General features: G+C 41.5%; 1 long non-coding RNA gene across 1 annotated transcript; it reads left to right on the top strand.

Moving 5' to 3' along the window:
• The first annotated feature begins 4514 nt into the window (after positions 1-4514).
• On the top strand, positions 4515-7878 carry LOC128410131 (uncharacterized). Its single transcript, XR_008329393.1, has 3 exons — positions 4515-4900; positions 5397-5520; positions 7412-7878. It is a non-coding gene; the product is annotated as an uncharacterized LOC128410131 (long non-coding RNA).
• The last annotated feature ends 3810 nt before the right edge of the window (positions 7879-11688 follow it).

Below are 11688 nucleotides of genomic sequence, written 5' to 3'. Positions count from 1 at the left end.
ATATATAAAAACACAATAAAACAATAAACATTTCAGAATTTCCCTATAGAGGGCTGTCTTCAGATGGCTCGAGGATCAGATAACTCCATAACCTCCAACATGAGGAAAACATGAGGAAAACAAGGACATCCTATGGAAAAGTGGGACATTCCAGGATCAAATCAGAAACCGGAACGGCTTCTGTAAATCTGGGACTGTCCCTAGAAAATAGGGAGACTCGGAGGGTCTGCATCAGAAAACACAAAACAATAAGCTCTCCCCAAGTGTATATTTACCATTAGTGGTCCACTCTGCATTGAAAAACTGAGCAATCATTTTTTTAAAAAAAATTAAGAGCTCATCTTTAAACAAACAAAATGTGTGTGTTTACAAGGCAGTACAGTTGCCTCAGCACAGCTCATTGCTGGATGTTAGTATGCACAGTGGAGTATCTTCAAACTGATGCAGTCTGGAATATTTTTGCTAATTGAAGTTGCAGCCTTTTAAAGTTACGTGTAGAACTCATCTTCAGAATTTTGATTTTGATTAAGAACTGCTCTTGTTGTGCACTTCCTTCCATTCCTGTAGTAGACCTCTAACAGGACTTTCAGATTTCTGCTGCTTTCTAATTCAAAATATGTGTTGCTAGCACAGGCTTGGCACCAATGAGACCTCAGTAACTCTTTACCCTTACATTCTCTGGCAAGCTTGACTCTAAATCCCTGTGGATCATCATATTGTAAAAAGAACATAATATACATTGAAACTATTTTTACAACTGTCATCTTAACATCCGCTATTTTTCTGTGCTGATAGAACTCCATAACATTTTCAGACTGGCGAGTGGGGAGAAATGAAAATACAATATGTAAATATCCCTGCATTTCAAGAAGGAAGGGAGAGTCCTGAGCACATTCAAATTATCCTTTCAATGGAAATATTTTTCAGAAATATAAATGACACATGAACATAAGTGAAAACAGGCCAAAGGATTATTTCATGAACTTAGCTCTCGGGGCTAGGAACAATTCCTGAAAATACTTATAATACCAAACCTTTGCGAAGAATCTAAACAGAAAGGTGCTTACAATAGATATTTCCTCTGTTTCTTTTTAATCGATGGCTTGCGTGTGTGTTAGATGAAGCACTGTTTTAATTCCAAAAGCCCAATTGTTATATATATATATAAAACAACTGGGCTTTGGGTATTAAAATAGTACTCATTTAACATTCTTGAAGAGAATAGTCAAGCAAATAGAGAAGTTGGAAAAGCCACATGTTTCATGAAATCAAATTGGAAAGTTAGTTTGCAGTTTCATTCCCAGGATATAGGCTCCCTTTTTCTGCTTTATGAATAGCCCATGTTCATAAGGGACAAAAACTTCCGCCATCTACCATGTCACTCTCTAGAGTTGTTCCACACAGGTTAGGTGCATCTGTCATGTACTGAATTGAGCTTTTTGATCCACCATCACCAAGTAACACCTCGAACAGTTTGTGAGAAACTAGTATTAAATTAAAATAAAAGTGTGTGCTTACAGGTAAACAGATACCAGTGTGCATGCCCATAATGACCTCAGGGAAGGCCAGCCCACCCATGAAGTGGCGTGAAGTAGATGCCTCGGGCAGCAGAAGACCCCAAGGGACCACCCTCATGGATGCCTCCTGCCAGTCCCCCATCTCTGCCATAGAAGTGGTGCCAGGATAGGTGCTGATTTCCTGCTGGCTTCCTGCAAGATCTTGTGGGATCTCATCAAAGTCTTGCAAGACGGCTTGCATTCTGCCCAGGCCTGCGTGAGGAAATGAAGCAACAGGGAGCCTTTCATGTGAACAACTCCAAATCCTTACCTAGTTTGGAGTGAGGCATCGCTAATTTTTATTTTTGGACTGCTCTTTTGTGCAAGCGTGGTAGATCACAAAAGGTGTATGTGCACATATAGACAAATAATCATGGATCTCAGCTTTCCTGTCCTGGAGCAACACACAAACAGACACACATGTCTGCTGTTTTGTGCAAATCTGGTAGATTTGTGGTGCATCCAAAGCTGAACTGCAGTTGGGTCTTGACAATGTTTCGGTGTCTGCTGAAATCTGCAAATTGAGGTATGAAAGCTTTCCCCCCAGAAGCTACTATGCAAGTAGGTAACACCCAGCAACAATGGCTTGACTGCACAGTTTGTGCACTAGGAAAATACAAAATCTAGGTCGGTTTATTGAAGCTCCATTCTTGCCTCTTCCATGGACTTTCCTGGATATTCATGCTGGAGCTAGCATTTACAGTAGAATCAACACACTTCTTTTTACACCAAGAAAAGAAAGAGCATTTTTATGTGACTAGAAAATACAAACCTACTGGAATTCTAGGCATTGTAAAGCATAGGACTGATAACTATCTAACACATACTTGCTGGATCTGCTAAAGTTCCTTTTGAGCTTCACAGCAACTTTTATAACTGCAGTCATTTCCTCTTATTTATTGCCATTCTGTAATTCCTCATGTAATTGCTTTTGTGGTAATAACTTTGTCCCTTCTTTCCTGGATATTAACACTTGGATAAGGTATTTAAAGAATGTCACAACTAAGAAAAACGGGTTAGAAAAGTCAATAAATGAACTTTCCCATATAATTGCAAACCATATCTATACAGAGTTGGGATACAGGCCAACTCTGGCCTGCTTCAAACCTCAGTGATACGTAAAGTCCTACAGAGATGCTCAGCCATGAGCCTTTCCACATTGTTGTTGTTGTTACCCCACCCATCTGACTGGGTTTTCCCAGCTACTCTCCTTTGTGCAGGATTTGGGAGGAGCTTAGGGTGCTTACAATCATTTTTGTGAGTGACTGACATCCATTTTATGTCCATTTGCTATTGGTTGTTCTGCATAACCTCCACAGGAAGTGTTTCCATCTCAGAGGTGGGGAATATCTGTCCTGTAGGCTAATCCTGCAATGACAAACCTAGACAGCATCTTAAAAAGTAGAGACATGACGTTGCCAACAAAGGTCCGTATAGTAAAAGCTATGGTTTTCCCAGTAGTGATGTATGGAAGTGAAAACTGGACCATAAAGAAGGCTGATCGCTGAAGAATTGATGCTTTTGAATTATGGTGCTGGAGGAGACTCTTGAGAGTCCCATGGACTGCAAGAAGATCAAACCTATCCATTCTTAAGGAAATCAGCCCTGAGTGCTCACTGGAAGGACAGATCCTGAAGCTGAGCCTCCAATACTCATGAGAAGAGAAGACTCCCTGGAAAAGACCCTGAAGTTGGGAAAGATGGAGGGCACAAGCAGAAGGGGACGACAGAGGACGAGATAGTTGGATAGTGTTCGCGAAGCTACCAGCATGAGTTTGACCAAACTGCAGGAGGCAGTGGAAGACAGGAGTGCCTGGTGTGCTCTGGTCCATGGGGTCCCGAAGAGTCGGACACGACTAAACGACCAAACAACAACAAGAAAAGGCTAATCCTGGCCTGCCAGGAGGTCCAAGTTGGCACACAAGGCCGTTTTCCCCAAAACCATGCCCATCCACCCATCAGCTGACACCACTCATGACATAAGCTGATGGGTGTTGTGGTGAAGTTAAATTCTGCATTAGCTGCACGCCCTTGTTCCCAGCAGTGAACAAAAGTACACAGCCAAACTAAACAGGATTTCACCATTGCTCCTTAGGAAGGGGGTTGCATTATGACTCCCTGCTGAAACAGAGATTTCCCCACATTATTTTTGCAGAGGTTCCCATGCAAAGCTGCATGGGATCCCCTCCTACAACAATGGGGAAAAGCATCCCTTTTTGCAGATGATTCTGAGGCATGCCTCTCCATGATTAATATATGAAAACTTTATATATACCATATGACCTTTAAAGCCCTAAACGGCCTCGGTCCTGTAAACCTGAAGGAGCGTCTCCACCCCATCATTCAGCCCAGACACTGAGGTCCAGCTCCGAGGGCATTCTGGCAGTTCCCTCACTGCGAGAAGAGAGGTTGCAGGGAACCAAGCAGAGGGCCTTCTTGGTAGTGGTGTCCACCCTGTGGAACGCCCTCCCACCAGATGTCAAGGAAGTAAACAACTATCAGACTTTTAGAAGACATCTGAAGGCAGCCCTGTTTAGGGAAGTTTTTAATATTCAATGTTTTATTGTGTTTTTAGTCCTCTGTTGGGAGCTGCCCAGAGTGGCTGGGGAAACCCAGCCGGATGGGTGGGGTATAAATAATAAATTATTATTATTATTATTATTATTATTATTATTATTATTATTATTATTATTACAGTGTGCTGCAGGAAAGTAAAAGTAGAGTAATACATTATCACCTTTGTATCTTGAGGTAATGGCTTCCAATCTTTCTATCTTCAGGCAATTCTTTCCATTCCAGTTTGTCTGCTGAAGGACAGGTTAATGTCTGTCACAAAATCACCTATATATTGCAAAGGATTCTGGTGTATATTATAGGGTGTAGAGTAAAGTTGGTCAAACCAGTTGGCTGGGTCTGGCCTGGTACATCCTTTATGGGGTGCATGTTATGATAAGTTGCCATGGGAACCAGTTCTTCAGTTGCTTCACTGTTGTTCTAGGTGAACTGAGAATACACCTTAGATTGTGTGTTATCTTCTCTAGTGGCTGCCCAATGTTGGGGGACAATGGGTGGTGAAGAAACCCAAGAAAGCTCCTTATCAACCCAAAGTTCCCTAGAAGAAATTTGCTCCCTTTGTTCTGTGCAAACCATACTTTGCTCACATTCAGTATTTCTCCTGTTAACCTGGTTCACCTCTCAGCAATGATTGAGAATTTTGAAACCTGATTTTTTTATATTTGCCTTTAAGATATGGGGCAGCAGGATGAATGGGAAGAACAGCTTCCTTAGTGCTATGGATGTCTCATCATATGCTTCAGGGAAATCTATTTCTTGGATTAAAAAATGGTTGGTCTCCCTTCTAATGCAGTCCTCTTCAAAGATTTTCCCTGTAAGACACAGCTCATTGCCACTTGTGATGCTACTGGCTATGTCAACCCATTTGCTTTCATGTTCAACATCAAACTGTCATTTGATTCAAAGCAGGCTTGAATCTTTAAGACATATATGTAAATCAAATCCTACCAGCATACTGAACGCACAAATCTCTCTCTCTCTCTCTCTCTCTCTCTCTCTGTTATAGCTGTAAATCTTGCAAATCCTAAAATTGGGATTCATTATTACAAGCAAATATTACTATAGTTATTACCTAAAATATATATCTTTGCACAGTATGAAGCATTCTATTGTTCTTGCTGAAAGTTTGTAAAGTAATTGTTATGAATTCCAGAGCATCTAAAAATTCCCAAATTGAATTAATTTAACATTTGGCAAAGTGTTTCACTTTAGGAGCATATCAGCTTTAAGAATGATTATGACTATGGGTTTTTCCTCCCTCCAACAGAGAATTATGGACTGAATAGCAACCTAATTATTCTGGCTGAGATATATTAATATGGACATAGTTTTCTCTGCGTTGTCATGATCATATCAACATTACATAATATGAATGAGCTCATTCTAATCAGGTTAGTTGGGGCTTCTTGGAAGTGATTTTTTAAAAAATACCTGGAGCATAAAGGGAAGCCAGACTTCTCAGACCATGTTTTCTGAAGTAATCTCACTGATTTGCAGGAAATGTTATGCAAAAGTTATTTGAGACAACAGGCCTACATGTCCCCAATGTTACATTTAATGTTGCTGTAGATCAATTTAAATCACAACATTGCCAAAACTTCTCATCAGTTAAGTGTGCAGTTGCAATGAGATATGTCTGCTTGTCTAGAGAGGGCAACCTATGTCCACAGAGCAGGTGTGATATGAGGTAAAGAACTCCAGAAGCCAAGGCTGCGATGAGCAATGCGAATCTCACTGGAAGAAGTCCAGATAGACTTTCCTTAACAGATGGTAAATACTGTTAGGTTTTGACTGCTCTAAACACCTCTTTGGGGAGATTTGAGGACCGAATCCAAGGTCCTTGTTGGCCGCCACCCCAATGGCTGATTGGTAATGTCAAGCAAATAGTGCGATGCTATAGCAATGCTATTGTGTTGGCTCTAATGAAAAGATGATGGTTTCTCTAGGCTTTCCTATACCTCAGCTGTTTGCTTGGCAGCCTTTTTTATGGCTTTGGGATACTCAAAGCTATTACAGGTCATATTCCACACCTTTTTCATGTGTGTGTGTATGTGACTGACAGCAGTGGAGGAAAACAATCAATTGATTTAAACCTGCTTGGATAAAAGCATCGTCTTGCAGGTACTGGCTCAGCTTGGACAATGGTGAAAGTGAGCATCAAAAAGAATGCAATATATTGAAAGTTATTAAAATACAGTCATACCTCATGTTACGGCTGCTTCAGGTTATGTGTTTTCGGCTTGCGGACTGTGGGAAACTTGGAAGTACCAGAACGGGTTACTTCCGGGTTTTGCCACTTGTGCATGTGCAGAAACGCTAAATCACGCTTCACGCATGCACAGAGGCGCCAAATCACGCCTGTGCCTGCACTTGCGCAGGCACGGCGCTTCAGGATGCGAACACTGCGGGTTGCAAATGTGCCTCTGTCACGGATTATGTCTGCAACCCGAGGTTCCACTGTAAAAGAAAACTGTCCAGTGATTCATCTTCTGTCTAGCATAGTTACATGTTTTCAGAGTGGCAGATTAAAATGTCACTCATTTGCATGCTCAAAGTGTTAGGGATGGCAGCTGGCTGGGAAGAGTGGCACAGCCAATCGCAGCCAGCAGTGTGGGCAGACAGGAGAAACATCAAAGACACATGGCTTTGGAGAGAGCCTGATACTTATTGGACAGAAGCAGCCATGAGGTTTTTATGTAACTTCTGAGCTGGCTGGTTGACTGGAGAACAGCAGGAGCAGGGTGTGTAGGCCCTGAGCAGTACAAACTTGACATTTGAGAGCTAGTTTATGTTTCATTCTTCTAGCTTATAGTACCCCAGATTCTTTAAAAGTGTGAACAGTTCACCTTCCCACTCTCTCTCTGTCTTAGGAGTCTTGGGCACAGAAATGACTAGTTGTGAGACTGAGCGGGGAAGACTCTGGTGGAGAAATAGAAGAAGACTGGGGGGTTAATTTTGCTTAACACTTTCCTTTCTAATCTGGAAAGTTGAAGCAGCGTGTAAGGATGAAGTAGCATGTTAATGAGTTACCCATACAAATCTAAGCAGGAAGGGGACATCAACACCAACAGAATAGTTTGGAAAGCTGGGATGTGATCTAAGATTCATATTGACTTCAGCAGGCTTTGAATCAGAATACCAGGGAACTTAAAACTACAGGCAGAAAATAAGAGAAGGAAGGCACCCTTTTTCATATGTGGTGGAAGTCTAAGATAGCAAAAGCATTCTGCGAAATGATATATAATGAATTTTAAAAATGTTGAAAATAAGCTTTTCTTTTAGGTATAATTGCAGAAGAACTACTTAAAGATCAGAAAAAAAGTTATTTATGGATGCCACCATGGCTGACCAAGTGGCATGTGTCCAAAGATGGAAAGAAGAAGCAGTTCCAACGAAAGATGATTGGCAATTAAAACAGATGGAGTACGCAGAGATGGTGAAACTTACTGGAAGAATATATGAAAACAAATGGTAAGCAATTAAAAACATTAGCAGGATTCACAAGAACACGAGCAGTAAGAAATAACTTAAAGGGAGTAAAAAGGTTAAACTTGTAAATAGGTTTGAATTGGTTATGCAGTAAGATTACTATATAAAATAAGGAACTGCAGAGGGGGAGGGGAGGGGAGGGGAGGCAAAGAAAAGGCAGGTTGAATTTGCTTAGATTTAATTTTTGTTGTTAAAATATTGTAAATGGAAAAATGGAAAAGTAAAATATATATATTTTAAAAAACTACAGGCAGAAAACAACAAATTGGGATTTGGCTTAGAAATATTCAAACAAACAAAAAATGTTAGTGTATGTAAGATATTCAGTATATATAGGCGACCGGAAGAGCAGTAATACTAAAATAAACAAGAAAGTAACAACTGGCAGGGATCAAGGTCTACCTGCAATCCAGAAAGAAAACGACATTTCATTTTGGATTTCTTGGGGGAAATTTGGCGCCTCTGTAATAATAATAATTATTTTTTTATTTATACCCCGCCCATCTGGCTGGGTTTCCCCAGCCACTCTGGGGGGCTCCTAACTGAATATTAAAAACATGATACAGCATTAAACATTAAAAACTTCTCTAAACAGGGTTGCCTTCAGTTGTCTCCCAAAAGTAAGACAGTTGTTTATTTCCTTGACATCTAGTGGGAGGGCATTCCACAGGGTGGACACCACTACCAAGAAGGCCCTCTGCTTGGTTCCCTGCAACCTCTCTTCTCGCAGTGAGGGAACTGCCAGAATGCCCTCGGAGCTGGACCTCAGTGTCTGGGCTGAATGATGAACGATGGGCGTGGAGATGCTCCTTTTGCCTTATTATTGGGCTCCTTGTTCTTCTCTCATGAAGAATTCAGCTATTCATTTTGGAGGTGTATACATGCCCTTTCATTGACAGCTAATAACCCTTGTATTTCCAATTTGCACAAAATGCTTGCTCCCACCCTTTCATGCAATAGTGTAATAATCGAAAAGAGCCACCCTGAACACTGTTTACAATGGAACGATAGGAAATACTGCTTTAAAATTAAATGGGGGGGGGGAGGGAGGAAGTGTATTCAAGAATGACACATTACTCAACTATTTTTGTAAAGTGTTGCTCTGAATCCAGAAACCATTTCATTTGAGCACTAAAGCATGATTCTACTGGCGCGTTGGATCTTCCTTCAACAACTAAATTGGATTTAGTTCTGAACTATTCCTAAGGAAGCCGCTGGAGTTGAGACACTGCCAGTGGCAAACATCAGCAGGAAACTAGTGATAAAATTCTGGTGCAAATGCTTGACTCCTTGACGCTTTGAGAGAAAAAGGGTCCCTAATCTTTGGCTGCTTTCAAAGAGAACTAAAGCAGTCATTAATGATCTAGTGTAATCATTAGCGACAGTACTGTGTCCTACATTTCTTAGATCAGTAATATGAATCTCAGCTGCTCACAACACTTGTCTCAAATTATAAGCAAGCTCTTATCCAGTTCAGATTTTAATCTGATCCAAATCAGAAGCCCCGCTTCCCTCACCCTGATACCTACTCCCCTCTAAGCACCCTCCTTCTTTTCCACCCACTGGGTGGGGCACACAGGGACAGTTGCCCCAGGTTCAAAATTGCCAGGGGTGCAAAATTTCAACACCCAGTGCTGACTCAGTACAGCTGTGCACTGTATCTGGGCTCCATTGAAAACGGCTTCTCTGTGTGAACCAGGAAGTGACTTCTCCAGACAACGTGCACTCCGTCTCCCTCCCTGCCATTCACGTGGCCCCAGGTGCTGGCAACCCACACTACGCCACTGTGCCACATTGTTTACAGAGTACAGAGTACAGAGTACAGAGAAGAAGGTTTTATGGCTTAATAGAAAACAGCACTAAGATACCTTCTCAATATAGACCAGTAACATATTGTTGCATGCCACCCCTATCTCTGAGCGGTGTGAGATTCCAGGGGTTCCAAACAGTTACCCAGGTGTTATATACTGAGTTGAATAGGATCCAAAAGGCAGCAGTCTGATTGGACCCTAGAACAATAGGGTCCAGAATGCAGCAGTATGATTGGTCTGTAGAAGCCACCCAATCCAGCTCCAGGTGGAAGTGAATCCACAACCTGATTGGCCTACAGGAGAATCCCAGCATTAGCCAATCACATGTGGCCCATTGTGTAAATAATGTATATAAAGCAGATACTTTGAGGGGACTTTCATTCCTCCTCACCACTATGAGCTGAATAAAGAGCATGAAATCCACACTCGACTCTGAGTATATTTCACCAGGGTTCGTGTTTCCTTCTGGGAATGAGGCACAGCAGAGACTATGGTGTCTTTGTGATATATGGTTTATTCACACACATATACACCCTGAGCCTATGATGGAGGAGTTCAAAGCAGCAACATTCAAAAAGGGTCTTGTATCTGTGAGTTGAGGGAAAGTCCCTCCTGATTTGCTGTCTGCCACAGAGCCCCTTTCTTTCTCCTTACACCTCAAAAAGTGGTGTATAAGTAGAAGTAATATGCACACAAACAATAAGCATAGGCTAAACTCCCTCCTCTTGAAATGGAGGAATGTAGAATGTGCTTATACAAGTATTTGGCTTGGATCATGCAGCACTGTTACATCAGCTCTGTCACTCTTGGCCCAACATAAGCAGAAAAGTCAATATGGTTATAACAGGGGCAGTAAATCTGTGACCTGCCACATGTTGTTGGATTACAATGCCCCCATCATCCGTGACCATTGGCCATGCTGGCTGTGGTTGGTGGAAGCTGAACAACCTTTGGAGGACCACAGGTTCCCTATGTTAAGGATAAGGGTTCAGCTTTCTGGAATGGGAATGTTTGCTTATGTTGAATTGCTGTGTATTTCTAGCATGGGGTTTTTCCTTTGGCAGTAGCTCTCTCATGTGATTGGCTGACTGTGAGTCACATGAGAGAAGCATTCCATTCTGTTGTGACTGTTATTCAAGTAACTGTCATTTTTAACTGTTTTCTGTTCTTTCTCTCTCTGTTTATGAAGGAGAATGACTGATGAGAGAGGTATCCCTGGATGCTGCAGAGGACAGTGTGTGTCAGTGTGGTCTGTCTGGGGTGAAGCAGACAGAGGAAGATCCCTAAATGTTAATAAGGAGAAACCTGTGCTGTCTATAAGGAACAAAGTGAATAAACATGAGATATGTTCTTCTCAATTATATGTTTATGAAAGTAAACGTCTTTTGAATATAGGGTCTGAACACTGCATATATTCAAACGATATATATATTCAAACTTTATATATCTATCTATATCTATATCTATATCTATATCTATATCTATACACACACACAAAACACATCCTACCCCTGGGTTGTGAAAACTGTCTTCCTGTTTCAGTGTTTCCCAAAAGCAGTTCTGCTCCATCCCAATTTTTCTTTCTTTTCCAGGCTATATTTATATGACTGTAAGCCATAGGAAGAGAGATTTACTGTCATCTTCAATGAACTACCTGGCAAGCCCTATTGATGTTACATATCTAAGCAAAGACCAAACTAATTGTGGAAAAACACACATCTTTATCTAGGTCATTAATACATCAAGCGAAACTCCATAAATATGGTCTCATTCGGTGGCTTGGGATCTCTGTTAGTACTCTTATGATCTCCGAAGGCCTCTTTGGATTTGACACACCAAGGCAGTATTTATGCCTCTTTGACATATCCTTAATATTTCAATGGTGACATTGTCCTTATAGTCCTTCGAGTTCCCTCCCCGCCATAAAAGGGAAGCAGGTCCCAAAGCTAAACGAAATGTATGAGGACTACAGACATGAAGCAGACACACATCAGGTGCAGCAGGACGCCTGCTTTGCGTCAGCTTTCTACCTACTGCCTTTCAAACAGGCAGCAAGACAATCCTTCATTTTACCTGTTTGGATGCTGAACAGGCCTCCTTTCATACAGCAGACATTAACCAGTGAAGGTGTACAGGTGTTCTCCAGAAACGTTTGGACCAGGGACGTTTGGAAACTTGCTCGTTATTTGGCAATCAGAGCACAAACATGCAATTTATCCCCCTGCCTACCTATATTCTACTCCTCAGTCAGGTGCAGGC

Source organism: Podarcis raffonei, chromosome 3, assembly GCF_027172205.1.
Source record: "Podarcis raffonei isolate rPodRaf1 chromosome 3, rPodRaf1.pri, whole genome shotgun sequence".
In the NCBI taxonomy this organism is placed as follows: Eukaryota; Metazoa; Chordata; class Lepidosauria; order Squamata; family Lacertidae; genus Podarcis; species Podarcis raffonei.
The sequence above is the reverse complement of the archived record's forward strand: the minus strand, read 5'-3'. Positions and strand labels throughout refer to the sequence as shown.